Source organism: Takifugu rubripes, unplaced genomic scaffold, assembly GCF_901000725.2.
Source record: "Takifugu rubripes unplaced genomic scaffold, fTakRub1.2, whole genome shotgun sequence".
In the NCBI taxonomy this organism is placed as follows: Eukaryota; Metazoa; Chordata; class Actinopteri; order Tetraodontiformes; family Tetraodontidae; genus Takifugu; species Takifugu rubripes.
Window position 1 is genome coordinate 73,807 of NW_021821642.1, and position 6,198 is coordinate 80,004.

General features: G+C 45.1%; 1 long non-coding RNA gene across 1 annotated transcript; it reads right to left on the reverse strand.

Annotated features, from left to right (window-relative positions):
- Window positions 1-1,184: 1,184 nt before the first annotated feature.
- Window positions 1,185-2,909, reverse strand: LOC115248589 (uncharacterized). The gene is made up of 3 exons (XR_003887408.1): window positions 2,858-2,909; window positions 1,510-1,611; window positions 1,185-1,239 (listed from the first exon to the last, which is right to left on the reverse strand). It is a non-coding gene; the product is annotated as an uncharacterized lncRNA (long non-coding RNA).
- Between the last annotated feature and the right edge of the window lie 3,289 nt (window positions 2,910-6,198).

The window sequence follows — 6,198 nt, forward strand, 5'->3', positions numbered from 1 at the left end:
TTCTTTGTCAGCCTCAGTCAGTTCCTCTGGTCTCTGCTTTCCTCCATACTTCTGCTTCTTCCTCTTTATCTGAACCCTCAGGAAGTGTGAGTAGAGGTCAGTCAGGGTTTGGGGCAGCTCTCCTCTCTGGTCTCTGGTCATCATGTCCTCCAGAACTATAGCAGTGATCCAGCAGAAAACTGGGATCAGACACATGATGTGGAGGCTCCTGGAGGCCTTGATGTGTGAGATGATTCTCTTGGACAGATCTTCATCACTGAACCTCCTCCTGAAGTACTCCTCCTTCTGGGAGTCAGTGAAGCCTCGTACTTCTGTGATCCTGTCAACACACGAGGGAGGAATCTGATAGGCTGCTGCAGGTCTGGAGGTGATCCAGATGAGAGCTGAGGGAAGCAGGTTCCCCTGGATGAGGTTCACCAGGAGCACGCCAACTGACGATACTTGTGTGACATCAGAGATGAGCTGATGGTTGTTGAAATCCCAGTGAAAATCTGCTTTCATCCAGGCCATCAAAGATGAACAGAAGTTTCCAGACAGTCAGATCTTCTGCTCTGATCTTCTGTAATGTTGGATGGAAAACATGAAGCAGTGAGAGAAGACTGTGCTGCTGATCTCTGATCAAGTTCAGCTCCCTGCATGAGAGCGGAAGCACCAGACTGATGTCTTGGTTCTCCAAACCTTCTGCCCAGTCCAGACTGAACTTCTGCACTGAGAAGGTTTTTCCAACGCCGGCGACACCGTTGGTCAGAACCACTCTGATGTGTCTCTGTTGCTCAGATAAGACTTTGAAGATGTCCTGGCACTTGATTGGAGTGTCCTGGATGTTCTTCTGGGAGGTTCTCTCAAGCTGTCTCACCTCATGTTGCGTGTCCACCTCCTCACTTTGTCCCTCAGTGATGTAGAGCTCAGTGTAGATCTTGTTCAGCAGGATTCCACTTCCTGCTTCATGAGTTCCTTCAGTCACATGTTCACATCTTCTCTTCAGACTCATCTTATGACCTTCTATCACCTCCTGCAGATCACTTCCTGAACATAAGTAAACCAATGATTTCCATCTATAATAAATCATCAACACAACTCCAAATTCATGACATCACAAATTAAATCTCATATTGAACAGTTTTACTTTGTTTGGGCTTCATTTCAGCATCTCCAGATCTGCTTCCAGATTGTGAACAAGAGGACTCTCCTGGTGGAGCTGACTGGTCCCAGTTTGATAGGATGTGCTCCCCCCTCTCACTATGAAACACATCTCTATTAGTCCTTTGATTTATAGGATGAAAGAACCTGATCAAGACTCAATATTGTTCCAGCATTTATGTCTGAATTCATCTTTCAGTTTGAACATGATTCTTGTTTCTAATCAACAATATTCACATTAAGTCTGTAACTATATGACTGTCTGAGGTTTAAGTGTTAAACATCTCCAATAATAAACTCACAACCTGCTGCTGTTAATGTGACTAACAGCTGCCACACAAACACATCATCACGCTTTAGTTTTCTTACATTTCCTCTGAACTTCTGAACTTTATCATTCCAGCTTTGGACTGGTCACTCTTCAGGGACACACAGCTGGGCACTGTGGACTCTGCTCTGTCCTCGTCCATCCTGAGGAAACATCAGAAATAGTGATGAGACTGTGATGAAGGTAAATAATCTGTAGAGGTTGTAGTTCAATAATCCCAATTCACTGCATTTTTATCAAACAGGAACATTTCTAATCCATTCTGGATAACAACTGAATCAATAAATCATTGATGTCTCTGTATAATTTTCATGTTTTCAGAGTTTAAGCTGCTTTTTTTAACTGTTCCCTGCAGTGAGAAAAGAACTGGCACCTTTTCCAGCCCCTCATCCTGCAGCACTGAATGTGCTCTAAAGTTCTTTCCAGAGCAAACGTCTCTGCACTTGCAGCAACATGTTGTAGTCATGGATCCGTGAGGAGAACCGGATACAGGAAACGCCCCCACTTTGATCCCAAAAACCAACTGGTGGCCAACGGTGGTCCGGCAACGACGGGGACGCTGGTCCATCGGGCCGACAACACTGGTTTTCCACAGGCCAACATGGTGAAAGGACTGTCTTCAGCTCAGCCACTAAATTATCTGGTGCTACATAAACATACTAGTCAGGACTTTTTAACTTCCCTCATTTGTTCCCCTCTTCAATTATTTCTATGATCCAAGTCCTCAAAGATCACTGCTCTATTTAAAATAGATGAAAGAAATGACACCCACTCCTGCATTTCTTTCACAGTGGTTCCACAACATAGAACAATAAACCACTGGGAGAAAACGTGCAACATGAACCCAAAATCCTGTTGGTGTCCTGTGATCCTGTGTGGATTTAGTTATTTAGTTTATTGTCTTAAATTGGTCCGGCTGAGAGATGCTAACTTGCCCACGATTAGATGTTGTTTGACAGGTAATACCAAAATATCCAGCTGGAACCTGGACTGTTGAACAGCTCTAATAACTTTAAGAGCTTTACACCTGTCACAAAAATGTCGCTCTTCCTGCTTTGTCTGAACAGAATACTTTCACTTTAACTTTTAAAACCTCATCGACAGCTTCATGGCGTATATATTACTACCATTAAAGCGTTCTGGGAGGGTTTAAAGTTCTTTTAGGATCAGTAGCAAAGAGCAGAAACATAAACTAAACTTCACTTAGAAAGACTATTCAACTATAACTAAAGCCAGACTATAAGAAAGTTAAATAAGACCCATTCATTTATAATGTATAACGATATTTTGTGATAAAACTAAATATGAAGTCTATTTGAATCAAATCTTGATTTTATCTCCAAACACAACTGTCAATTCTTTTCAATAATGCTCTTCGTTTCCACTCACCTTGTCGGTCTTCAGTCTTCCTGCTTAGTCTGAAAGGAATACTTTTAAAAACTGGTTTGTTGGGTTCCCAGTTTCTGGGACCGTTGTTGCTGGTGTCTACCTGCAGGGGGCGTGGAGGAGCCGCTCATCAGCCACAGCTGGCCCCGCAGACACACGCACCTGCGGTCTCTCTTCAATCTCCCGTTAGATTTAAGGACAGAACTCCCGAGTGTTTTCGTCCTCATCACCAAACCCTGACTTCTGTGGCTTGACTACTTCTGAGAGTTTTCCTTGTTTTGGACTCTCTCGAGGTCTCTCCGCGTCTCTGTGAACGCGGACCGAACTGTTCTTGTTCACTTTAAAATAAAGACGCTTCTCGGACACCATTCTCCGCCATTATTCAACCAAGCTAAATAAATAAGATTTATGATGCTTGACAGATTTGAAAGACTTGTAAAAGCAGCATATTTCTGCAGCCCTGGAGTCCAGGAGGAGCAGCAGAGGTCAGAATGTGTCGGAGCGCGTTTAACTATTGTCTGCAGTTCCACGCGTGTCCACCGGTGGCGGTAAAGCACCACATGATATTTCTCCTTTTTGGAACTTCTTCAGCTGCGTTGAGCTTTAAATCTTCACCTGTCGCTCCCTTTAAGCTCTAAACTTTGCGGTTCTGTGTGTAGTTTGTTGGTTTGAATATTTTTGATGAATTCTGATGACGAGTGAAACTGTCAATGACCAATAGAAAGTTCGTCCATTTTTCTACTGCGTCACACATTTTCATTATTTATTGTCATTTTTGGGGTCTAAACTGGGCCAGTTCTGTGAGCTGTTTTGCTTTTTCTGTGGACCAGATGTTCCAGGCAGGTTCCATCATCGGACACAGATGGAGACAGGTCACGTGACAACAGTCAGCCTTTAGTTCTTTATTACAGGAGGATCTAAAAAATACTAAAAAGTTGCAGAAGGAAAAGCATGGAACATGTTAATAACCGGACACAACAACACTCAGGTTTATTGTCTGACGGCATCAGTGTCTCTGGTTGCATCTGTCTGAGGAGCATTGTGAAACCAGGAGCAGTGTAAATGAGGGGGGGGGACAGTGAGTGGATGCTGCATTCATCAAACACACAATAGTCAGAAGAGAAGGAGGAAGAACAGAAGCCCGTGTTCCTCAGTGTTGGTGTGGAGACGCCTGTTTGGAGGAGCAGGAAGCAGGCTGGACTCTTCCAGCTGGCTTTAATGCCACTTCTCTTCTGAGAACCTCCCAGCAGCTTTCTCTCCACCATCTTTTTACGCTGAAGGTTTGTGATCATTTCAGGTCAGATGTTCTTGGACTGAGGTTAAACATGTTTGTTCTTGTGCTCGGAGCGAACCGACGATCCTCTAAAGTCAGGCATCCTAAAGGTGGATGTTTTCTGAGGCGTGGAGGCTTTAAAGTGGCGCTTTTACCCACTTGTCCTGGTTCTGTTGGAAACTTGATCCAAAAACCTTTTCTGGAGCTTCATGTTCTGCTTTTTTGAAGGAATGAAATGGTTTCATCAGCGCTGCCGGGGGCTGAGCAGGCTTCATAAATCTGAAGCTCTGAGATCCTTTAAAGATCTCCTGGAATCAGCAGATGGGGGTTTGATCAAAAACTGTAAGAATCAGTCAAGCTATCAAATCTTGACTCAGTCCAAGCGTGAACCAGTCCATCCAGAGCTGATTATGGCTCAGCCAGGAGGAAAGCACGGCCTGGGGGGGTTCATATGGAGCAGGCACACTCTGGCTCTATTGCTACTGAAAACAGCCCTTCAGCACAGCAGCCTGAAATACAGTTCTGGAGAACACCTGTTCCCAACAGAACCTGTTTAAAACGGGACCAGTAAAGATGCCCGGCGTGACCACGACCACGGGGAGAGGGGGGGGGGGGCAGAGACAGGCGGTAACGCCGCTGCCCACCGATTCACCTGGAAACAACAAAAACCCCAGCAGCTTGGACCCAATATGGCAGCGTGTTCCTCAGAAACGCTCCTCAAACTCTCCCCACAGCTTCATTGCTAAACAGGATTTGGGTTTTTTTTGTCCGTGCTAAATGGAAAGTGTTTGTCCTTTGGTGGTCCAACAGGACCACGACTTGGATGGATGGATGATTTGATGTTATTGAGAATAAAAACAGCTGAAAATGGAAGCGGAGATGTTTCAGAGCACCAGAGCTCAGAAAGAGTTTCTAATCAAACACCGCCTGTTGGGAATGATGAATGGATGAATTTTTATCTAATTTAGACTAATTTAGACTAATTTTAACATCCTTTATGCCAGTTCCATAGAGCGTGCGCACACACACACACTAGCAAAGATGATATCCAAACAGCCAAATAAATGGGAGTCAAAAGAAATCATTTAAAGCTCATATGTCAGAGTCAAGGTCGAGGGTTTTCTATGGCCCCCGGGATGATATTGATTTATTATTAGAACCGGCCCACAGGCCGCAGATGTTTTACACAGGCCAATACTACATTTCCCACAATGCAACGGTGACAGTCTGAGCGGGAGGTGGCTTCATTTCATTATTTATCAGTAGTCATTAGCATAACAGCAAAAGGTTAACTTTCAGATACCCATAAAATGGCAAAAGGGAAGGTGGACACTGAGAACCGGGGGTTCAAACAAGGTGGGAGTGGGAGCACATGTTCACGGAGGCAGCTGGGAAACCTGGGTGTCTTCTGTGTGGAGAAAGGGTGGCGGTAATGAAAGAATATCATCTGAGACGCCATCATGAAGCTAAACACGCGGACAAAGACAAGAATATGGACATGGAACAAAAGCTACAGAAGGTTGAGGAGTTAAAACCAGGCCTCAAATCTGGACAGGCTCTGTTCAGAAAAGCCAAATCTCAAAGCGAGGCTGCTGTCAAGGCCAGTTTGATTCTGGCAGAAGAGATCGCTCAATCAGCCCGGCCATTTCCAGAGGGGGATTCCATCAAACACTGCATGCTTAAAGTTGGTGAGCAAGTTTGCCCAGACAAAAGGCAACTCTTTTGAAACGGGAGCCTGAGCAGAAACACCATTGTTGTCCCTCAATCTAAAAGAGCAGCTGGAGAAAAAGGGGAAAGATTTCATGGCATCTTCCCTGGCTGTGGATGAGAGCAGCGACATTAGAGGGGACTCCAGCCTCAACGTGACAGAGGAGTTCCTGGCGTTACGTCCTGTGCACGGCACAACCACAGGACAGGATTTGTATGAAGAGGTGTCAAGATGTGGAAATGAGATGGAGCTGCCTCGGGAAAAACTGGTGGGTTGGACAACAGACGGAGCAGCTGCCATGTGTGGACACAGGAGTGGACTGGTGGCCACGATACGGGAGAAGATGCAGGAGGAAAACGTTAC